Source organism: Suricata suricatta, chromosome 17 (genome assembly GCF_006229205.1).
Source record: "Suricata suricatta isolate VVHF042 chromosome 17, meerkat_22Aug2017_6uvM2_HiC, whole genome shotgun sequence".
NCBI classification, from domain to species: Eukaryota; Metazoa; Chordata; class Mammalia; order Carnivora; family Herpestidae; genus Suricata; species Suricata suricatta.
Window position 1 is genome coordinate 4,711,941 of NC_043716.1, and position 24,946 is coordinate 4,736,886.

Genomic DNA, 24,946 nt, shown 5'->3' on the forward strand with positions numbered 1-24,946 from the left:
TGTGAGTTTTAGTTTCTATGTACCCTGATCACGTCTTCCCATCTCCACTGCCATTACTGGAATTCAAGGTATCATCACTCTTGTTTGGATTCCTAATTAGTATCACCACAGCTACTCTGAGCCCTCCAATCTTTTCTCCATAGTGCAGAGTCATCCTTTCTGGTCTCCACTTAGAAATGCCCAGTGGCTTCCACCTGAGCTTGAGATGGTACCCAAGCTTCCCAGCATCCTCCCCCTACTCTGGTCTCAACTTTAGTATCATTCTTTCATGAAGACCTTCTCTGACCCCCTTGGCTATCATGTATTCCTTTGCTATCTACTCACATCAATTTGTAATTATAAACTTTACACAGTGATGATTTGATTAATATATATCTTCAACACTGGACATTAAGTCCCATTACATGTCCGTTCTGTCCCCAGCCCCATCTCAGTGGCTGTCATACAAAAGAATGAAAGGTCATGTGAAGAGAACTGTGGAGAGCCAGGTGAGCCTATTCAGAGGGGAACAAGGTACAGTTGTCACGGGGGGACCCACTGCCATTGGAGGCCCAGATGCCATTGCCTTGGGACACCAGTTAATTTTACTCTCCTCTCAAAATGTTTCTGCAGGTCCTGGCTGGGCTCCAAGTCCAGTGACTTCATCTGCAGATGCTAATTCCATTTGATCCACATCCCTGTAGTCATACACTTCGACTCTTTTTAGGTCTCCACGAAAACCCACTTACATCAGCCATGTTGTGTATTTCAACCAACTGTGGGGTTCCTGGAAGGGAGTCACCTTAGAGATAGCCCACTGTCTTCACTTTTCCCTATCTTTATTTTTCCCTCTTCCCATTTCTGGATGGTCTCTCCATTCTCCTCCCCTCCCCAAATTCCACATTTTTCCCTTTTTATATGGAACACCTTCCCCTTCCCTTTAACATCTTGATGTCACTCAACTGTTACACTAGAGGAAGGACTCTATCCCCAAACTTGCGTGCAGAAACCCATTGAGGGCCTTAGGAAATAGCTCTTACCCTTTGGATGATATGAACTCCTTGAAGAGCATTAAGGATTATAAAGGAGAAAAGATCACAACCCTTCACTCAATTATAAGAACAAGCAACACCACAGGGATGATAGAGCTTATAATGCTTTAATAAAACAATGCAAGAGTTAGTTCTTAGCCTTTTCTGGGATATTACCCACTCAAGTTCAAGATACATCTGTATTTAGAAGGGACTCTACTACTTATTGAAGCCTTTGGATCTGTGGCTGAGGTCGTTAGCTTAAGGAGATTTTTCTTTTATTAAATCATTGGTGTTTGCTTCAAATTTGCCTCATTTTACCCCCTGTCAAACACACACTTAATCTATACTTGAATCTTCCCTTTCTGTTTTTTATTTTTAGCATTGCTCCTTTCATGATTTTATCTTATTTCTCCTTTTCTTTTTGATTTTGGGTGAATTCCTCAAAATTGTCTTCTACATTGCTGATGTGATTTTTTTTGCACTGTTGATTCTTTTACATTTTTTATGCATTTAAAAAACCTCTTTTCATACATTTAATACTAACATTCTCTGCTTATCTCATCTAGTTCCCTTTTTATAACTCCTTAGCAGCTGCCTTTTGATCTCACTGTGTTGTCTTTTGTTTTAATATTGTTGATGGTACAAGACAAATGTCTAAAATTTATGCAGTAATCTTTTTTTTTAATGTTCTCCTATTACTTTGTAAGTATTATACTATCCATCTGTGTTTAGGATCTTTTCAGAGGTCTCATATTATCTTGTTTCTATTTTTTTCATCTTTGAACAATAAAGCTTCTATCTGTGTCTGGAATTTGTTCACCAAAGTGGATTGAGTAGATCCTTCTGGAATTATCTCATTGAGGTCTTAGGCTTGAGGGTAGCCTGAGGACTTGAGAGGAAACTACAGCTATGGACACTATCCGAAGGTTAACATCATGATGGGACAGTATCTTTTCAAGCTAAAGTCACTGACTTGGGAGCCTGGCTGGCCAATGGTCCCACCCCAAGCCCATCACACCTGGATGAACCATTCCGTTTTGTGGGATAGTGGCGGATTTGCTGCAGTCTCCAGCCTACTGTTTGCTATAGCTGCCCATGCCCTGGTGTACCACATGCTGGTCCTTGAAACTCCCCATTTTTTCTTTCTGCACTTTCTCCACATTAAGAAGAGACTTCCTACCTCCCATAACTTCCACCAGTAGTCTCACACCTGACACCCATAATTTCCTAGGATTCATTAAAAGTTCATTTGCCAAGTGTCCATCCACACGTACACAAGACCCACACATAACCCTTCAGGTGTTAATTCCTTCGGGTACCTGGAACATGTCGGCACATCTTCTTTATCCTTCCACTTTCACCTCCTCCTTGAATCCTAACTCCCTGGTCCTCTTCCACGCCAAGCACTTTTAGATTTCTCCACTAGAGTTTTATCTCCCATTGTGCCTTAGAAGTATCTCTATTCCCACAATTGGTGTGTTGTGTTTTAATTGCTTATTCTTTCATTTCCCCCAAATAGGTTATGAGCTCTAAGTTGTCAAGGATGTGTTCAGTTTATCCCTATTATCCTGTCTGCGTCCTTGACATCTAACAGTTTAGTAAGTGCTTGTAAATGAACTAATTGAATCAGGAGACATACACACCAAGGAAAACAAAACAAAAAAAAACAGCATTTTTAAGCTTCATGTGCTTTCTTTATCTTTGGTTTGATAAAAACATGGTGGTTTGCTTGGATGCTGTCTTGACTGAATGTGGGAACTGCAGTTCTCATCTGTATGCTTTTCTGTGCTGTGTGTCTTGTCTGTGATGGTCCTTCTGGCTTGTGAAACCACACATTAGAGCCACAACTCCATTATCTTCCATTTCTCGCAGGTACATGGATGTTTGCAGACATCCTCTCCCATCCCCAACACTGCAAAAACAAGACCCATTCTCTGTTAATTAGAAGAGTCCGTCAGCTTGAAAAACGAGACAACACACTTCCTCATGTTCTTGTTGCTATAAATCACACTGTACAGTGAGGTGTCTGTCTTTCTCTCCTGACAGACATGGAGAGTTGAGTATGCCAAGTCCTCTGTGTTAGGTGTACTTTATTTTCAATATTTCAACCAGATGTCAAGAGCCTAGAGAATTTCTTTCCTCTAAGAAAATCCTGTCTAATGGTTTGGAGGAAAGCTTGGGATGAGGCCAAGTGCTAATTATATTCTCGTTTTAGGGGCATCTGGGTGGCTCGATTGTTTGAGCATCTGACTTCAGCTCAGGTCATGATCTCACAGTTCATGAGTATCTGACTTTGGCTCAGGTCATGTTCTCATGGTTCATGGGTTCAAACCCCACATTGGGCTCTGTGCTGACAGCTCAGAGCCTGGAGCTTGCTTCAGATTCTGTGTCTCCCTCTCCCTCTGCCCTTCCCTAGCTCATGCTGTCTCTTTCTCAAAACAAACAAACAAGTTATATTCTAGCTTTTCCTAGAATTGAGTGGTATACTCAGGAGCCATCTTGAATATGCATTTATACCTATAGTTGCAGAAAGTGCCTCCCATAAATAGAAGAAGTTACTTTTCTTGTTTGTTTAAAGATGGAGACTTTTTCTTTCTTTTCTTCATGACTTTACTAAGGTATAATTGTTATATGACAAACAGCACTTATTTAAAGAGTTTCATTTGACAAATTTGGCCAATGTATACACCTGTGAAACCAATACCATGATCCAAATAATGTACATAGATATGTACAACCTTGTGGGCTTATAGGTCAGCAAGACCAAAGATTCTATATCTAATATCTATATCTAAGAGCTAACAAATTTTGTCAATTATTACCTTTTGCAAACATTCCTTCTTTTTTTTGGTCACATGACCCTTTCAGCTCTTCTGGTGTTTCACTTTCTTCTGTTACCCAGTTGCCAATGTTGGAGTGATTTCTGTTGACTCTTGAAACTGATCCTGGTCAGTCTGTGGCCACTGGCATTGAGTCTGTTGAGAAGAGGGATCTCAGCCATTGTGGTCATGCACCTTCTCATGGGATTATGGTTCTCTGAGCAGCCATTTTCTTCCAGAACTCTTGGAATCCCCTAGCTACATTCTACAATGACTCCACTCATGTGAACGCAAGTCAGTGTTTCTACCACCTCTTCTCTCTCACTGCATCATGACCATGGCATATGCAGATGCTGAATTCTACCTTCCTCCTAATCGTGGGTTCCTTTATTGACTGGCCAGTGGTAAATGTAGGGTGTCAGATTCCAGCTAGAATGCTAGCAATCTTTCTAGAGAAGTGGTCTTTTTAAAAAAATGTTTATTTAATTTTGAGATAAAGACAGAATGTGAGCAGGGGAGGGGCAGAGAGAGAGGCAGACACAGAATCTGAAGCAGGTTTCAGGTTCTGAGCTGTCAGGGCAGAACCCAACATGGAGTTCGAACTCATGAACTGTGAGATCATGACCTGGGCTTAAGTTGGATGCTTAATTGACTAAGCCACCCAGGTGCCCCAAGATGGTCTTATTTTAACATAAGCTTTTTCCTCTTCTGATGAGTGCTAAGGTAGTAAGCACCGTATGCTTGGAAAGCAAAGGAAAAAATATGGGTGTCTGAATGACATTAGATCATTATAGAGGTTTAATCTGAGTGCAGAATTGAAAGCATCTTAACTTAGAATAAGAGTTGTCGTTCAGATTCCCTGCCTCACAGGGAATTTGAATTTCCCATGCAGAATATTGAAAGTTAAGTAAGAATCACAGGGCCTCTAAATTACCTTGTGATCATTTGTTTGATGAATAGGGGAGAATTATTTCTCCCTGGGACTATAAAAATGGTTTTACAAATAATTTTTAAACAAGCAAGTCATCCATTGGGGCTTGGAAATCCTTTTACTAGGGGTAGACTATGATAGATGTGAAAATAATGTGATTTACTGTGTTTTGTTTCCATGGCGTATTTACTGTCAGGTCTGGCAAAGGCTAAAAGGTGACAGGGTCTAACAAAGTTCAAGGAGAACTAGGTATATTTGAGGATGAGGGTGGTTGAAGAAAGAAAGCAAGAAGAGGAAGAGAGAGAGGAGAGAGGAGAAGAGATAGGATAGCAGACAATAGGGTAGCAGTTATAGGAAGTTGAAAAGGATTAGGGTAGAAGATTTGGAAAAGATGTGGGAAAGCACTGATTCTAGTTTACCAGGATGAAGATCAGTGAAAACAGACATGGTTGTGTGTTTTCATTTCAATTATTGCATGATAAACTATCCAAAGTGTAGTGGCCTAAGACATATTATACTCACAGATTCAATGGGTCTAGTCTCTGATGGGAATGGCTTAGCTTCATTCTGAGATGTCTGGGAACTTGGCTGGAAAGACTCAATGGCTGAGGTCTGGAACCATCCAGAACTGTCTTCACTTACATGTCCAGCGGTCGATGTTGCCTATGAGCTAGGGTCTCTGTGGGGAGACCCCTGTGCAGGTGTTTCACACATAGCCTGGACCTCCGCACAATATGGCAACCTCTGGGCAGTCAGACTTGTTATGTGGGACTCATGGTTTCCAGCAAGAATGTTCCAGTCAACAAGGTGGTTGTGATGATTTTGATAACCCAGCTTTGCATGACATAGAACAAGTCTCCTGCTATATACTCTTTTGGCCAAAGCTGTCCCATGCATGTCAAAATTCAAGGGGAAAAGGATGTAGAACCCCACCTCTTGCTGTGAGAAGTGTGCAAGAATTCAGGGCATGTTTTCTTTAAGACATCACAATTTGGTCATTTACCTCACCTACCACCTTGAAGGATTCATTCAGGGCTCTTACCATATACTTTGGCTTCACTCCTGATTGAATCTCAATATATTTTAATAAACAGATGCTAAATCAGTAAATGAGGGCACTCACATTACGCAGCCTGAATCTTTTAGGGAAGATAATGCCAAAATGTTGACAGGAATTGAATTTTAAGATGGAAAAGCCTACAGAAAAAAAATGCAATATGTTTAGCAAGAGAGAAATAAAAGGTCAAGGACAGTGTAAAACATATTTATTTTTTCCCCAAGAGAATATGAACCCCATAAAGATCAAGGCAGAGTCTGTCTTTTTCCCAACTTTATCTAATCCTTCCCTAGGGCTTGACATGGAGGATGTACTCTGTGACTGTTTTTGTATTAATGAAAAACTTAGCCTTCGTTTGAGATTATCCCCAAACTCCTAAGAGCTCAGGAACAGCCAAGGTAAAATCATACAGTCCCAGCTGGGATGATCAGTGTGTTTGGGGCAATTGATGTGCCTTTGTGAGGACACCATAGCTCCCTTTGGATATTGGAACGTCTAACTAAGTAGCAGAGGGTGAAGACACAGCCTTGTGTGATGCTCCAATGGCAAGAACTGGGACCCATGGGGAGGTGGGTGGGTTGGGGTTCATTTCGGGAAGAGCTATCCAACCATAGAATGGACTCAGGACTCTCTCCAGCTATTTAAGCATGGAAGAAAATACTTCATAAAGTAGAAGAATAGATTCATAAAGTAGAAAAGATGGTGGTCCAATCCTAACTGAAGGCGACTCTTAAAATGAACAACAATTCAATGTTTGAAGCAGTCTAGTAAACATATCAATTTTCACTCCACTTAATAGGAAATTTAAGGGCCCAAGTCATGAAAAAATAAAGTCCCAGTACAAAATGTGTTAATAAAAGTTGCTCCTTATTTTTGGTATTCCAATGAGTGGTTTCTTGTGGACCTTCTAAAGGCTCAGGGCCAGACTGTAAAAGCATGAGGTAGCAGTATTGAAGTGTTCACTGTCTCTATTAGGGCCCAATGGGCAAAGTGGGGAGTTTCCTTTTAACGTATGATTCCTCAACTAGCAGAGTCAGTATCACGTGGGAATTTGTTAGAAGCAACTATTCTTGGGACACCTGACTGGCTTAGTCTGTTAAGTGTCTGACTCTTTTATTTAATGTTTATTTATTTTGAGAGACAGACAGACACAGTGTGAGTCGAGGAGGAGCAGAGAGAGAGGGAGATGCAAAATCCAAAGCAGGCTCCAGGCTCTGAGCCATAAGCAGAGAGCCCAATGCAGGGCTCGAACTCATAAGCCATGAGATCATGACCTGAGTCAAAGTCGGATGCTTGACTGAGCCACCCAGGTGCCCCAACTGTCTGACTCTTGATTTTAGCTCAGGTCATGATCTCATGGTTTAGTTCATGGGATCAAGTTGGACTCTGCACTGACAGTGTGAAGCCTACTTGGGATTCTCTCTCTCTCTCTTTTTTCTCTCTCTCTCTTCCCCCCTTCCCCATGTGCTCTCTCCTTCTCTCTCTCTGTCTCTCTCAAAAATAAATTTAAAAACATGAACAAAATTAAAAATAAAAAAGAAATAAATACTTTTTCACTCCTCCCCAGATATACTGAATCAGGCACTCAAGGGTAGGGCCCAGAAAGTGGTGTCTTTTATGAGTTTTTTTTGTTTTTAATTTTTTTAATGTTTACTTATTTTTGAGAGAGACACAGAGAGAGTGGGAGTGGGGGAGGGGCACAGAGAGAGAGGGAGACGGAGAATCCAAAGCAGGCTTCAGGCTCCAAGCTGTCAGCACAGAGCCTGATGCAGGGCTAGAAATCATAAGCCATAAAGTCGTGACCTGAGCCAAAGTCAGCCACTTAATTGACTGAGCCACCCAGGTGCCTCAGAAAGCTGTGTTTTTAGCCCTATGACTGGGTGATTCTGATGCAAAACGAAGTCTGAGAACCACTGATTTTGACACATCTGAGGCTCTTCTAACTCTGAGATCCTGTTTCATCAACACACATTCCACATGATCATAAGCTCCTTAAATATAGAGATGACACCTCCTAATTCTTATGGTAACTTAGCAGGAGCTACGGGCCCGACACATGCTAGTTCCACAAAAAGAAACCACTAGTGTGATTCCAGGGACCATCTTAAAAAGATTGCCATTTTACCTTCACGTTGCAGACACAGATGCCCCTTCTATTTCCTGCCCTTTCTGAGCCTTCCTTGAGCTTTGAGAATTAATCAGATAGGATGTTATCCAGTTTCCCAGGAGGGAATCTTGCAAAGCTGGCCGAGGAGCCATTCCTAGGAGGTTCAGGTCCATGTGAAGAGTTAGCACTCTTATCACTTGGGATTGGGTTTACATATGACCACATTGTTTTGGAGTTTTACATACTTCCTGGGAGGAACATATGTTATGAAACTGTAAGTTCTCACTTGATGGTCCTATACCTGGGTGGCAAATGCTAGTAGCCTGTGGAAGTAACTTAGAGACACTTCCCCTCACAGATGTGCCAACCAAGGCCAAAGTTGCACAGGGTTTGTTCAAGGTTGCACAGCTGTTAATGGTACATACATCCAAAATCAGACCCCAGACTTTCTGACCTTCAGATGAGCGCGTTTAGCCTGACATTTGGAATCCCCATAGCAAGATGAGGGAGATGCCTCTCCATTTAGAAAAATCCTAGACTCACCTCGGCCTCAGGGTCACTGCCGCCATGGGCAGCCAGTTGCAGATCCTCCAAGAAGGTTTCGAGGCCCCAGAGGCTGACACAGACCAAAGAAGAAGCTCAGGGTGAAATTGAACAAAACCATCTGCAAAGAGAGAAAGAGTTCAAGGCCAAGGCTCTGGGATTCCAGGGCAGCTGTGGCATTGGTGGAGAGGAAGACCTTGGAGAAGATGACCATCCTGCAGACCTGCTTCCAGTAGAACAGGGATGAAATTCTGGATAACCTCTTCTTGGCCTTTGTGTGTGACATCCAGCCAGATATGCATGAAGACTACTGCATAGGTAGGCAAAGAAGGAGCAGTTCTGAGTGTGGATTGGCATGTAAAATGCCTTCATGGAAGGAAGGGCGTCTGGTGGCTCAGTTGGTTAAGCATCTGACTTCAGCTCAGGTCATGATCTCATGGTTTGTGGGTTCGAGCCCCATGTCAGGCTCTGTGCTGACAGCTCAGAGCCTGGAGCCTGCTTCGGATTCTGTGTCTTTTTCTCTCTCTGCCCCCTCCCCTGCTCGCGCTCTGTCTTTTTCTCTTTCTCAAATATAAATAAAAAACATTTTTAAAAATTTTTAAATATTTTTCCCCTATCACTTTCTGGAAGGTCAGGGACTTTATCTGTGAAAAGATAGGAATAGTTACATGTAACTGGGGTGAAGTAGCCAGCCAGCCTTCAGGGAGCCCTGTTTGGCCAATTTCATTGTTTCAGAACAATGAATTCTACTCTAAACATTTGGGCTGCTTTTCATTTCTCTTAACCAAAATTACTAGATGACAGGATTCAAGAACTTGTGTACAGATAATCATTTAAAGGTAAAGACTTTGTCACGCACGAAAAACATTCCTAAATAAAAGTAAATGTCAGGTTGTTTTTTTAGAGTTTAGCAACATGGGTGTATGCAAATTGCATGCCTCTATTCAGAAGATACGGTTTGTCTGGATTAATCTTCTCTATTGTTACTTTAAGTAGAAATGACTAGTCATGTATTTCACTAACTGAAGCACATTGAATGGAAAATAAAATCACTGCCCTGGAGCCCTTTCTGACACTAATATATGCCTGTTTATCTTTAGCTTCACATATTCTACCAACAGTCGTGTCTGCAAAGATGCTTCCAAAATGTGTTTTCAAAAGAGAGAGCTATGCTTATAATTCTACCTGGATTTGACTGGTGATTGTTTAGTCATGGATGGGATGGAAAAGACCCATTGTCATAGATCACAAAGAAGATTCTGGAGCAGCTGGTTTGCCCAATGCCAGGTCCATGCTCTCTGGGCACCAGGTAGGTACTCAGGAAAATAATGACTTTCTGACTCGGCAGCTCTTACCATTTCGGATATTGTATTTATATGAATTCATCCATTTGGCGAATTTGCATTCAAGAGGCCCCATGACCTAATAAATAAGAACACAAGTGCTGGAGTCAAATTAAGTTCTGAGCTTGGTTCTAGCCCTTTACTTGCTTGGAGGACTCAGACAAATTATTTACCCTTTCTGGAAGTCACTCTCCTCCTCTGTAAATGGTATATCAACCCAGAAGCAGAGTCGCACTGGAATATATATGTCAAGGATTTGGCCTTATTCAATCATGGCAGTTAGTTAAACAGTCCCTGGGAGGCTCTCCTCTCCCTGCCTGATGCTGGTACTTGAAATCTTTGGGGCAGGCAGATGGTTAGAAGGTGCAGAAGAGCAAGCACAAGTTGGAATCCATCGACATGAATAGAAGCAGGCTAGGACCAACCCAGACTAGCGTCAGTCCTCTTGCCTCCAACTTCAAAGAGGTATGTGTCCTGCAAGAGAGGCTGGCATCCTTCATGGTACAGCCAAACACACCCCTGGCCCAGGAGATGGTGAAGATGGAGGAGGGTCCAGGGGCAGGTGGAGCCGGTTTGATAGCTGCCCCCACAGGCCAACAAGGTGACGGAGCATAAGAACAAAATGGCAGCCGCCTCACATCCAACCTCAGAATCTGGCACCAAAAATATCTCTTATGGCGCACCCTCACCGGAAGCACACTGCAGAGGGGATTCTGGGAAATGTAGTGGGCATATCACAAAGCCACAAGGGAAGGCTAACAACAGGACCACATGTAGGCATGTCATGAGGATTCATTAAGCACGAAGCCTGGGACAGTATGCAGTGATTTTGATGATGATGATGATGGCGGCATGAGCAACAGTCTATGTTGGGGACCACAAAGGCCAGAAATATGTCCCCAGTCTTGTGCTCGGTGCCCTTCCATTCCAATCTAAGCAAGAACACATGCAGATGACACATTATCATGGTCGCACAATCACAGTTAGAACATCTCAGGATCTGGCCAGTTCCAAACGGGCCAGTTCTGGGGGCTTCCCTTTGAAGCAACGGAGCCCTTTCTTACGTTAATCGTTTTCAGTGGCGCATCCTTGACAAGTGCATTTGACATTTCCTGACATCTTAGAGAGCCATGAAGGAAACCATTTAAGAATCATCACTGGGCCTGTCAGCTCTGGTATTGTTCTATAACGGGACCAGTTGTACTGGGGGCAATTTGGGTGGATGCTAAATGGCCTCATGATTGACACTGATCTCTCTTTGCTCTCAACTGGCATTTCTCAATCTTTTATTCTTCCTGCCTATGGCCGTATCTCTCCCTTCCTTTAATTTGCAGCTTCCAATCTGCTTTAGATCGAAAAACCTGATAACTAAGCCTGTTAAAACTGTATGCCAAGCACAATAAAATAAGCCCCGATGAGAACCTGAAAAAAACCCATTTCGTTGCATTGGTTTTTCCCGTTTTTAGGAGCAATGTGATTTCAGTGCCCCCACCCCTACCCTGTAAGCAGTGTCTTTTGTTGTGTAGCTTACTAAGTATATGTCTACACAGCACAGAGGCATTCCCAGCAAGTGAGGCCGTGTGCTGCCCTGGCTCTCTGTGTGATCAGAGGTTTTGCCAGAGCCCTAGTGTGGAGGACCCGATAGAAGGACACCGAGATCACACAGCACAAGGTAGTCTAGATGTGTGTGCCCCAAACGACCTTCCTGTGGGAGTTAGACCGTTGTTACACTGGGCTTACAGATTTCCTTTCAACACGGCATCCCCTAGCCCCGGACATGTATGTTGGTAAAGTGAAGTTAATTTCATATTTGGTTCTTATTTGATTTCTAAATTTAATACTTTAAAAACACCTCAGGAGGCATGTGTTATTACAGTGAGCGCATGTGTGCACGGGAAAGCATTTTCTTTCAACGAGCAAGAATAACTTCCCTCTAAGCTTCAGCCCATCATGTCATTCTAATTCCAATGTTCCACTCACATTAAAGAGACATCTTCCAATTCTGCCTTTCTGGGGAACTGCTTAGCCTTTGCAGCCTTCCTTGGGTGGTGTTTGCTTCTGCTTTGCGACATGGTGTAGAGTAGTAGCCAAGAAATGCGCTCTGGGGCCAGGCGGGGTGGGGATGGATCTCAGCTCTGCCAAATGACTGGTTACATAGAGTCTCTGTGCCCCAGTTCCCTCATCCATAAACAGAGAGAATACGGTATACACCCGCTATGTATGCAGTAGTAAGATTAGTTTGAGCAGTATAGCCAGTGGCAGAAAATGGGTGCTTCTCAAATGTTGGCTATCGATACCCAGGCTTTTCTGCCACTTCAGAACCTCAAAGCATAAAATGGGGCCAAAATGAAAGGAAAGGAAAAGGAAGAAGAGCCAGACCATGAAAGTTAATATGGCATTAGAGCAAGTATTGCTGTAAATCAAATTTATGTAATTATAAGTGTTTTTAATTAATTTCAAAGAATGGCCATGCCCATCAGTGCTTGGCAGAATGCCTGTGTTTGAGGATGAAGAAAATGTGTGTGTGTGTGTGTGTGTGTGTGTGTAAGTGTAAAGCTTTTAGGATTAAAAAAAATAATGAATTCAGTCCAATTTGAAATCCCGTTCAAAGTGAAATCACATTTGCATGACAAACAACATAACATCTACCAATTAGAGTCTTGTTTGCCTAGTAGAAAATAGAGCATTCCTGACACCAAACACCAGCGTCCCAACCACGGAGAAGTACGGCATCTTATTTGTCTTTTCGGTTCCAACCACTGCCCTGGAACATAAAAAGAAACCCACTGGGTGTCTATAAGAATGAATGAATGAATGAATGAACAGAGGGAAAAGCACATAAAAGCTGTCCACCGAAGGTGAGAATCAGCGTCAAAAAGAAGTATATGAGAGAAGATCGCCGAAAGAGAGAAGTTGGGTGGAAATATGTATTTTTCTCAAGCTACCGGTGTAAGCTGGTCCAACACTGGGTCTCATATTGGCCCTCCACGGCAACCTTAAGATCTGGGGTGGTGGTGGGGCTCCTGAATGGCTCAGTCAGTTAAGTGTTTGACTTTGGCTCAGGTCATGATCTCACGGTCTGTGAGTTGGAGGCCCGCTTCGGACTCTGTGCTGACTGCGCAGAGCCTGGATTCTGTGTCTTCTCCTCTCCCTGCCCCTCCCCTACTTGTACTTCATCTTCTTCTGTCTCTCAAAATAAATAATTATTTTAAAAAAAAGATCTGGGGTGGGAACAGCGGAGTGACTGTAATCGGTGTGTGTGTGTGTGTGTTCACGTGCATGTGCGTGTGCATATGTGTGTGAGCGTGCATATGCATGCCATTAAATTAATGTAGCCTGGCTGTCCAGACCTCTTTTTCATGAGTCCCAAGTCACAAAAACCAACGTTAAAAGTCCTTCATTGTCTGTCAACCATACTGGATGGAATCTGCTCATTGCCCCCTTGAAACTCAGTTCAATCTTTCCCTGACTAGGGCTAGTCTCTGGTCCACTTTAACGATGAAGAGGGCTGACAGCAGGGTCTGCTTCCCCCTCTTCCGTATGACTCCCCATTCCTGATCCCCGTTAGCGTCAGAACATGAAAGAAGAGGAAGACCCCAGCAGTCTAACCTTTGGATGTCTCCCCAAGCTGGCTTGGTTTGCCCACCCTCTTCTCCCCTCATGCCTGATGATGGGTTTTGCTCTCCAGAAGCTTCTGCATATTGCTTCCTGGTTTTCTCCTGAGGGTCTCCTATCAGAAGCCAGGCTTCTGCCCCACGTAAGGCACCGAAAATTCCAGGCACAAGGCAAAGAGAGTTCCCAATGGACCTGGGTCCTGGATAGTTACCATCTTCAAGTTTGATAAATCAAGGGTCCTGGATGGTTACTATCTTCAAGTTTGATAAATCAAATTCTTTCTCTCTCTTGCTTGCTTGCTTAATACCTTTCAGTGACCTCCCTGTGCTCTTGGAATGAACTCTAAAGTCCTGACCGTATTCATCATGGACTCGTCAGTGCCACATGATCTGGCTTTCACTCCTCCTCCAATTTCACTCACAGCATCTTTCTTCTTACCCTCCATGCTACAGCCCTGCTGGCTATTCTGAGAACATCCTAAGGTCTTCATCACCTCAGGACCTTTGCACATGATATGTCAGCTTTAATGTGCCTCCCCTGGCTCTGCACAACAGATGACTTCTCGTTCATCAGATCCAGCTCTAATCTCACCTTTGGAAGGACTTCCGGAATCATCCAAGTCACAACCCAGGTTACTCAGCAGCATTATGCCGTGTCAATTTCTTTTAAATCACTTTCCACATTCTAATGATCTTTTTATTAGCTTACTTGTTTGTAGTCTGTTTCTCCCATAATTACATAAGGCCAGGGAGCAGGTAGGGCTTTTCCCATCCTGTTGTATCCTTGCTTCTTAGAACAGCACCCAATATTTACTAAGTGCTTAGTAAAGAAAGAATCAATAAATGAATGTGAAATATTAGGGCCAGAGCTACTACCAGGAAGAATCACTGTGAGTTAAAAAGCTGAGCATTCATGAGCCACCTCTTCTTTTGGGATTTAGGTGGCAGGTAGGCAGGGCAAGGCGGACTGATACAAGTTCTCTTTCTTACCTACTTCCTCTGTATGTACAGTTGGGTGAGTTGTTTGGAGCCTGTTTTGGAGACTTGGTCCTGTTAAATTCAGAGAGTGAGGAAGTCTTTGCAGGAGGCCGATGCTGCATTTCCTAATCAATTTTGCCACGAAGCCCTTCAGTGGCATACCAAAGGGCTTGCCACCTCTCAAGAGCGGACTGCTTTTATTGTAACTCTTCCTAACATGCAGGTGTCACAGTAATATCCAGGCATTTATGGACCTTGGACGTAATAACACCCCATATTAGCAAAACCCTACACCAAATCGATAATGTTTTCGTGCCTGATCTGGAACCCCGGTGGTAACTGTACAAAGGGGAGTATTTGGGGAGATGTAAACTCTGGCCCCAGTTCTAGGAGACAGCTCTGGCCAGCCTCGGTCTTGTGGCAGCTGGGCCCCAGTAACCAGATTTAGCAACAAAGCTGAAAGACTGGAGCCAGATGAGGAGTGTCCCGGACCTCTCACTGAAATTGCGGGCTCCTGGTTGGGGCCCAAGATGGAGTTGAGGGAGGTGGTTTCTTTCCTGCTCCACCTCCACGTGCACGTGGGGAAGGCAGGTCTCCCTTGGGGATGACACAGGATCTCCCGTTGTGGATGTAGGTTTGCAGTGTGACATGTACCACTTCTGCTTTCTGCTGTTCCTGCAGCCATCAGACCTTCTCTGTGTGTCCTTTGCCATCAAAACCACACAAGTCTCATTGCCTGGGCTACCAAAACCTTTAGAATTAAAAGAGTCAGAAACCCACTCAACCAGTTTAAGCAATACAAGGAAAGTAATCGGCTCGTGTAACTGGGGCATCTTGGGGTAGGTCCAGCTTCAGGCTGGGATGGCCCCAGAGGTTCACATAACATTGACCCAGTTCTTTTTCTGACTGTCCCTCCCCATCATGCAGCTGTTAGGCGCTGCTTGTTTTTGTTTTCAGTTAGGCTTTGTTCACAAGACAGTAGCATTGTGACCTCTTGGGCCGGCAACTCCCATGGCTGAAGTCTCAAGCTTAGGTTGTCTTTAGGTCTCTTGTTCTTGGAAGAGAAACAATGTTTCTTATTCTGACATTCATGTAAACCCCATCCACTCACCCTAAAGGACTCTGTTTGGTCTTGCTTGGGTCAAAAGCAATCCAGGTGTTGTGGAAATGTGGTCACTGATTGCCTGTCTTGGCAACGTGCTCAGCCCTCCGGTGGAAGAGGTGAAGACACTCGGAGGACATCCCCACCAGACTCACCGTGAACGGGGGAGTCACTTACCACAGGGAAGAGATATAGAGCAACAGAAAGGAAGACATTTCTTACATGCTGACCTTTCGTGCATTGGAAAGTAGGAGATGTCAGAGCCCAGAATCGGATTAATGCAGGTTTAGAAATGCCAAAGACCGAGGAAACTCGGTGTGTGCCCCCCCCACAATCAAAGTTAACCCCTTTGGCCTGGTTAAAGCATCATGCAAAATTAGGGAGGGGAGAATTTTGCAACGTAAGTTTGGGAGATATTATTTCAAGAAGAGAAAGCCATTTTCATTTTTAGGTCTTGATTTCTTTGTTTTCTTTTAAAACTTAGGCATTCTTATTTTGTGACATGGACTCATTGTACAGTGTCTGGTGGACTGTATGGGTCGAAGGAGTTTTACATAGTTTGAGAAAGAAATTAGACTGCACTGTGACTCTGGCATTCTGTACTCCACGGATTTGGCATACATAGGGTTCAGGTATACATGGACCTATTTAGACACTGTCATGAATCATAAACATGCTGCCCATATCACAGCTCCAAAACAACGCAAAGGAGCAGCCTGGCTCCATGGGACTGGGCTCAGGAAGTGGGAACAGAAATATCCCTGGGGACCCCAGGCCTGTCTATTGAGCCCCTAGGCATGAGAAGAAAAATAATGCAGATTGGAGGTAAGGGGATGATTCTGCCACTCTGCCTCACCTTCTTCCTTTTCTCACAGAGAAAGCAAGACTTGAACTCTTCCTCCATGCTTCCTCTGACAATCCCCTTTTCCATCCCTCCATCCTCACAACACAGAGCAGGGAAGGAGTCCCTAATCTAACTGGGCTGTCTGTGGAGATACTTTTTGGTCCAGAGTATTTATTAGTGGGAATGGTCACTGTGTTAAAATTCTTCATGCCATCATTCTGTCCCTGCTCCCTCCCTTGGCTTGATGAACAAACCACTGCAAGCCTAGGGGCAGGTCTGTCTAGGTGTCTGCTATTCTACACCCTGTGCCTAGATGTGTGTATCTAAATCTATCTATCTATCATCTATCTATCTTCTATCTTTAATTTATTGATTATCTATCTTCTATCTATCTATCATTGATTCATTGATTATCTATCTATCTATACCTCTGTCATCAATTATCTATCATCTCTCTATTATCTATCTGGCTATCATCTATCTATCTATCTATCTATCTATCTATCTATCTATCTATCATCTTTTGAGAAACCAAAGCCTTTTAAAAACCTAATCTCAAAAGTGACATCCATCACTTTTGCCTTAGTCTTTGTGCTGGAAGGAAGTGACACCATGGGGGACCATCTGAGAGACAACCTATTACACATAATGGAACATAAAAGGCTTTACAGAGTTTCAGCTCCATTCAAAAAACAATGGACAGCCATGAAATGGTTTTAAATAATGGGGTGGCATGATCAGACATGTATGTCTTTTGAAGAAACAGACTTTGTTTTGACTGATCAAAATCAATGTAATCTTTTAACATTTTCCTTATTTTATAGAAAGTGTGTGAGATTTTGGTTTTGTTTTTCTCACTGGCACAAGTTTTTTTAAGAGTTTAAATTTTCTATCTTGTGGAGCTTTTTCTTGTTTGTTTCTTACTTCACTGTTATTTATTTTATTTTATTTTATTTTATTTTATTTTATTTTATTTTAGAGAGATCAGGGGAGAGGGGCAGAGGGAGGGAGATAGAGAATCCCAAGCAGACTCCATGCTCAGCACAGAGCCCAACATGGTACTCAATCCCAGGACTCTGGGCTCATGACCTGAGCTGAAACCATGACCTGAGCTGGATGCTCAATCAACTGAGCCACCCATGTGCGGCTCTTTTATGGATTTATTGCATCACGTGCAGGAAACATGTTCTATGCCATTTCTACTTGGAAGTGTTCCTTGGTCACTTGAAAAGATATTTTCCTTTTTTCCTCTGACCTATTCTTACATGTGTCTCTTGTTTATTGTGTTGCTTCTATCATTACACAATGTCATTATCTGTCACTGAGAAAGGTATATTAAAATCTCCAATTTAAAATAAATTAACAGGGGTGACTGGGTGGCTCAGTCAGTTAAGCGTCTGACTTCAGCTCAGGTCATGATCTCATGGTTCGTGAGTTTGAGCCCCGCGTCAGGTTCTGTGTTGACAGCTCAGAGCCTGGAGCCTGCTTCAGATTCTGTGTCTCCCTCTCTCTCTGCCTCTCCCCTACTCATGCTCTGTTTCTGTCTCAATAATAAATAAACATAAATAAATAAATAAAATAAAACCTCCAATTTTGCCATATGAAAACCGATGCTTCTCACCGTGTAATGTACAATTCTTGAGTGGTGTTCATGACATTATAAGCTATATCCTTTTGCTATAAACAACCTTTCTCATCCAAAACAATGATTCTTCACGTTTGTTCATTTCATTCATTTGTGTACTTGTTTGCTCTGTCGTTCACCACTGCGTTCTTTTCAATTCTTCAGACCATTTTGCTTTGTATGCCTCTCGTGGGCTCTCCTTTTTGGTACAGACTGTTAATGTGTAATAAAATAAAATGTTTTAAAAAGTGAGTTTATCTAAGTTACATTTATTGATGAGACAAACTACATTATTTTTAATCAATTCTTTTTTAAGTTTACTTATTTTGAGAGAGAGAGAGAGAGAGAAAGTGAGTAGGGGAGGGGCAGAGAGAGAGGGAGAGAAAGAATCCCAAGCAGGCTCCATGTTGTCAGTGCCAAGCCCAGTGTGCGGTTCGACCCCATGAATTGTGAGATCATGACCTGAGCCGAAATCAAGAACCAGAAGTTTAACCTACTGAACCACCAAGGCGCCCCTTTTTTTTTTTTTTTAATTCTTTCTGTTCTTAATACTTTCAAAACAAAATCAAAACTTTTCGGTCTATAGTATCTGTTTTCCATTTTTGACTGTTCTTCCCTTCAGGTAATTGAAAAGTTAAACACTTTGTTTTCATCCTCATAGTGGCTGTCTGTTATATTTTCCTGAGTCTCCACCTGTAAATGATGCCTAATGGTACCGCAGCTTAAGATAAAGACCTTGGTGCACTCCCCTCCTCCTCCTCTCTCTTTACTCTGAATCTTCCATCACCTGACTTGACTTGGTTCCATCATTTTCTACAGTTCCCTTGTGACTAAGCCTATACAGCAGATGACATACACATAGCCCTGTTACTTGATGCATCACCTCTATATTCTATTTTTTCAACATCCTTCTCTGGACCACTACTAGGAAGTCAGCCCACATATGTGATCCCTTCGCCTGCTTTCTTTCTATATCCCAACTCCTGAGTCTTGGTGACTTACATTATTATACATTTTCAAGGTTAAGCACATGCTTATGGTTTTCACAGACATGTAGCTTTTGTTTCACACCATGCTTTGAGGCACAGAATTCCTCCCCTTCATGGTTGTGTTCATCTCACGATGAGCCGTGATTTATCTTCTGGTGTTATTGTTTGTTTTAGGAAATGCTCTAGGACCTTTGCACCCTGAGTTCTTGAAGATTTTGCCAGTGTTTCCTTTGGGAACTTTATATCTGAATTTCAGTTCCTCCCCAACCTCACCTGCCATGTACCACCCTGAGACTTTTCTAGACACTGTTTTGTAACTTTGAATGATCCTATAGATAAGTCTTACCAACACCTGTATATGTATATGATTTGCCTTTTGTGTGTGTATGTGTGTGTGTAGAGTGCCTACTAGGGACTCCCTAAGATCCTCACAACGATCTCTTTCCCCTAATGTTCATGCACTTGTGAAATTTTCTCCCCTTGGGAATAGGCTGTTCTTGGTGACTTGCTCCTCCTAACAGACAGGAGATCATGAAAGTGCTGGGATCTCACTTCCACTACTAAGTTACAAAAAGCCTGTGGTTTCTGCCTTTCTAATCCTCTCCAGCTCTCTGGCTGGTCCATCTAAGCAAGGTTGCCAGATTTAGCAAATCAAAATACAGACGCCCAGGTAAATTTAAATTTCAGACAAGCAAGGAATAATCGTTTAGTGTATGTCTCATGCAATATTTGAGACATATTTACACCAAAAATTATTCTTTGTCATCTTATGAAACAGTCTCTTCTATTTCATCTGGTATCTCTAGCTCAGAGGAAGGCCAGATGTCCTATTGTGAGGTGCTTTGTGGAAATGCCACATGGCAAGGATCTGGGGACAGCCTCCAGCCAACAGCCAGAGAAAAACCAAGGTGCTCAGTCCAACAGCCCTCGAGGTACCGAATCCTGTGAACAGCTGCACGAATGAACTTGGAAATGGGTCCTCCCCAGGCCACCCTTGAGATGACCACAGTTCAGACCAACCCCATGGTTGCTGCCTTGTGGGTGATCCTGAGCCAGAGACCCCAGTGAAGCCATGCTTAGATCTCTGTCCTACAGAGACTTTGGGATAATAGATGTTTGGTTTTCTAAGCCATTGGGTTTTGGAGCAATGTGTCAATAAACAACTAACACAGGGTGTCTGGATGGAATCTTTTCTTAACTAGAATGTTTCACTGAACTCCCCTAACTTCATGAGGGTAACTTTGCAGCTGACATTAATCAATCCCTCTTCACATCCATGGGAGGAATCTCTAGATGCACCCAGGTTTTCCCACCTTCTCTTTAAATCACTTTCCTGATCTATTTTATCATTTTCTCTCTATTTCTTTGAAACTCTTTATTCTTTCCAAATTCTTTCTTTGGGCCCATTTTGTCAATCCTATCTTACATATTCCTGATGGTGTTTCTGCATTTCCTTTTCTTCTTTTCTTAACTGCTTCTGGTGTTACCATCATTTCCCAAATGTTTTGCTTTTGCATTTCCATGTATCCCTTGTGCCTAAACAACACACTTCTCATCCCCTTCTATTGTTTCTATTGTTCCACCGTTTCTTTTTCAAACTCTGTTGTCTTTCGTCTGAGCTCTCTTTTCGAGTAGAACGTTATATCTTTCATTTCACGTAGACCTCCGCTAGGAATGTTTACCTGCTTTATTGTAGAGTATTTCTGAGATGCGTCCTTTTTGGGGACCCCCTCCCCAGATTGGTTTGCTTCTTTTCTTTGTGATCATTGCTCTTCCTAGGATGGAGTTCACGGGAGGGTTGCAGGGCTGAGCTGGGGGAGCCAGTAGCCTAGGGTCTGCTGCCTCCAGACACTCCTCCACTTGTGTTGCTCTTGCCACAAGCCAGTAGAAAATCTCCCTGGTCACAGGGAAGCTTTGAATGTCACTGTTGTTTGGATGGGGATGACTCAGCCTTTAATTCTCTCCAGCAGACAAAGTGGTTGTTTTAAGTGTGCTTCTTGCTTTTTGGTTTCTCCTCCACAGTGGTCTCATTTCGCAAAGGTGGCAGGTTTGCAGAAGTTCACAGCCAGCCCCCATTCCTGCTATTTCATTGCACCAGCTCTTGGGAAAACCCCTCTGCTACCCATGTATCCCAAGCTTACTTTTATCAAGAAAAGTATTGAAAAATCTTTTTTTAAATAATTTTTAACATTTATTTCTTGAAGGGGTGGAGGGGCAGAGAGAGAGGGAGAGAGAGAATCCTAAGCACGTTCCACGTTGTCAGCACAGAGCCCGATGTGGGGCTCGAACTCACCAACCATGAGATTGTGAGATTATGACCTGAGCCAAAGTCAGAGGCTTAACTAGCTGAGCTGCTCAGGCACCCCAGCAACACTCTAATTTCCAATCTCTGTCCACACCAGCAGGCTGAGCCAAACCCTTGATAAAATACAATACAATAGCAATATGCCAAGAGCCTACATTTGTGCGGCTCTGCTCCAGTATAAATACTGGAGCACCTAACAGAGCAGCAGCAATTGGCTCCGCTGTTTGGTTACCTTTTCAGGGGTCCTAACACCATGTTGATGGCCCATCTGGCTTTTACAAGGGCCGACTCAGTGCATTAAATAGAGATATGGGAACCACCGCCTCTGCGACCTGTCAGTGGGGCACTGGTTTCTGCCATTTCAGCTGGGATGAGTTACTGCTTTTAATTTACCCTTTTGGCTGGAATGCTGAGCAGTTCCAGGGGCTTCCACTTGGCCCTTCCTACCAAGATCGCTTCCCCTCTGCGGGTCAGGAACCAATGAGAGGGCTCTTCCAGCTGTTAAGCTTATCCAACCCAATTAAGCACTCAGAAACCAGGAACATTATCGCAGTGTGGGTTGGCAGACTTGGTGGGCATTTACGAAATGGACAGAGGCCAAGACTCCATTTATCACCTGGGTTTCACAAACCCAACTACACCATCATGATGGTGCTTTGGTTTCCCTGGCCTTGGGCATGAGCTCAAACTCTGGATCTGGTTGCCCTTGAAATATGTAGGTGGGCCCCTTCCCGCAGGGCATGGTGCCGTGAACGCTGGGTGGGCACTGCCTTCCCTGCACTGCAGGTCCCCCTGGAGGAGGACTGGGGGAGTAAGGACCTCCCTTAATCACAGGGTTCTGGATCCCAGAACTGGCTCAGACCTGGAAACCAGATGAGGGATTATGAACTTGCACTGGGCCACCAACTTCAGTGCTCGGATCCTCTGTTCTTAGGGGCTATTTTGGTTAGGCCATCCAAGCAGCATCTTATTTGCTCCCCAGCTGGCTGCCCCTAGCAATGCCACAGTCTGTTATTCTTTGCCCAGACAGCCCTGCACCTCTAGGCCTCCTCATTACAACACCAGCATTACGATCATTAAACCCACCTTGCCTCTGAGGATCAGAAGCCACCTTCTTGCATCTGCTGTTCTGGAATTTATCATTCCCATTTGATACGAGGGGGTCTAGCTTCAATCTCCAACTATCAACCCCGGGCTATAAGAGGAAGCAACCATTGAGCTTCTCAGTGAGGCTGAGGCGGGGGCTCATTAGCACATTCTCTATCCCTTTCCTAAAGGGACTCTCCTTTGGGCCCTCCCAAGGAACATGGTCAGCTGGCGGGCGGGCTGGCCTCTATTAAATGTCCATCTCCACAAACACGCCTCTGAGCCTCTTGACGTTGTCCTCAAAATTCTGCTAAGGCAATTCCAGCATCTCCATTTGATTTTCTACAACCCATTATGGTTTCCAAGCCTCACAAAGAAGCCATTCCAATAATCTAGCCTGCCCTGCTCCATCTATCCTCACTGTATTCAGTCTGTTGTCATTGGAGAGTATGCCCGTGCCACAAACTGTCCACAACTCAGCTTGTATTTCAGCTTCTTTAGCCTCCCACCCTCCAGAGCCTAGGTATAAGCTCTTATCATTCCAGTACACACCAGCTGTGCCCTGTAGCTCTTTTGGAAAACCACCACTCTCTTCCCATTGCAGGGGTGCCATCCCTGCTTGAGTCATGCTAAATATTGACCCTCATTATTGTCCTTGGTTAAGAGAAGGCAAAGGCAGACTTTGAGGAGGATGAACTTACTTTTTAAAGGCATGGCTCCTTAGAAATGCCTTTTGCTGATCTACCGGCAATAAGATTGATGTACCCCAGCAAGAGAGAGAAGGCCACTTGTGTTGACTCATAGCATTCACAGGGAATAAGGGGTTCCAAGTTCTTGATAATCAGCATCGAAGACATACCAGGCTGTGCATTCAGCCTGCTTTATAATTCTGCCCCTCTTCCAAATCTGCCTGATTTCCAGCCCAGTCTTCCCTCTGCCTACTGAAGATGAGAATCTCTTTACAGATGACCATGGATACTTTCTGGCATTCTCACTATGCCTTAAGCTGATAACTGGTTACCCTGAGTCTGTTATTTTATTCCTGTAGAGGCTCCATGCAGTCAACGACACCCAGCTCCATAATCCTCACAATTACTGCCATGCCCATTTCTTTCACACACCACAGCTACTGCACAAGCATGTGCCTCTCTTTCTACCTAACACATTATCCAAATAAACCACACGTGAATATCTTAGCATATGTGACTCTACAGTGTGATAACGATTTTGGTGATAGCCCCTTAACACCGGGAGTCCTGTGGTTGGAGAAAGACCCGACTTCAGAAATCCACCATGAGGGTCTGCTTCTCAGGATCACTTCTTTTATCAACCATCTTGGGCTGCATTGCCTCCAGAAACAGATCTTGAGACGGAAATTTTAGTTGAAATGGTTTGTCAAGGAGGTGATCCCCAGAAAGCCTATCAGGGGGTTGTGGAAAGAGACAGGAAAAGGGAAGAAGCCAACAGAGGTAGGTCAACAAGCAGGTCACTGCTGTAGACCACTCAGATTTAATCCTGATAGGAATCTCAAAGCTGTTTACCCTCCAAAGGGCAAGGACCCTATAGGATTTGTCTTCCAAATCCTTTCTATCATTAGGTGATGGCTATTCTTGGTAGCATTAGCTGCCTGGCACTTTTGTCCTACCCTATACAGGAATTGAAAAAAAGCCCTTAGATCGAGGGGTCCAATACTTCGGTGTATAGGTTAATTCCAGTCCACTTCCTGTTTTTGTCAATAAAGTTTTATTGGAACATGGTCATGCCCATTCACTTACATTTTGCCAATGGTTGCTTTCATACTATAAGGACAGAGCAGAGACTGTCTGTCCCACAGCACCTAAAATGGCTCCTACTTGGTCCTTTGCAGAAAAATTTTGCTGCCTGCTCCATGAGAGGGTCATGGTTCTTGCACATAGGATGCCACTGGCATACACCTTAACAGTGAGTGCTGAGGTGGAATGAAGGGGCAATGGTGGGCATTTACTACAATTTACCTAACGACCCATTTTTAGTAGTTTCTTGGATTATTCCCCACTTTGCACTTTTGTAGCAAATCCTACAAAAGATAATCTTATATGCATCTTTCTACATGTTTCTGCATTTCTTCTTCAGTCTTTTTTATACCTTTATTAGGATATAACTGAGATACAAAGAATTGCATGTATGAGATGTATACAGTTTGATTAATTGAGATATATGCATACACCCACGATACCATCCCCAAGATCGTGGTAATAAATGTATCATCTCCAAAAGTTTCTTGTGTCCGTGTGTGTGTGTGTTAAGAACACTCAATATGAGACCTACCTCCTTAATACATTTTGAAGTGCACAATACTGTATTGTTAACTATGGGGACTATGTTGTACAGTAAATCTCTAGAACTCATTCATCTTGTGTTACTGTAATTTTACACCCATTGAACAATAGCTCCCTTTTCCCTCCCTGCCTCCACCACCTGTCCAATCTCTCTGATGAGCCTAGATGCAAAATTCCTCAACAAAATATTAGCAAACTAAATCCAACAATACATTTAAAAATACCATTTTCCAGAGCACCTGGGTGGCTCAGTGGGTTAAGCGTCTCACTTCA

The 24,946-nt window shown here is 43.4% G+C and overlaps 2 long non-coding RNA genes across 4 annotated transcripts in view; one reads left to right on the top strand and one right to left on the bottom strand.

The window, feature by feature from the left end:
- Positions 1 to 2,755: 2,755 nt before the first annotated feature.
- LOC115282229 overlaps positions 2,756 to 24,946 on the bottom strand; it is a 50,620-nt gene continuing 28,429 nt past the window's right edge. Inside the window, exons 1-5 of one of the 2 annotated variants that reach the window (XR_003904556.1) lie at positions 9,656 to 9,726; positions 8,471 to 8,591; positions 5,887 to 5,960; positions 3,836 to 3,988; positions 2,756 to 2,925 (exon numbers count right to left, since the gene is read on the bottom strand). This is a non-coding gene — a long non-coding RNA (uncharacterized LOC115282229). Of the gene's footprint in view, positions 2,926 to 3,835; positions 3,989 to 5,886; positions 5,961 to 8,470; positions 8,592 to 9,655; positions 9,727 to 24,946 lie in introns of those variants that run through there. The other variant, XR_003904555.1, reaches the window with a different exon arrangement.
- Positions 9,732 to 20,138, top strand: LOC115282230. Of its 2 annotated transcripts, none has more exons than XR_003904557.1 (2): positions 9,732 to 9,779; positions 19,771 to 20,138. It is a non-coding gene; the product is annotated as an uncharacterized LOC115282230 (long non-coding RNA). The 2 variants fall into 2 exon arrangements; XR_003904558.1 differs by lacking the exon at positions 9,732 to 9,779 and adding an exon at positions 13,884 to 14,059.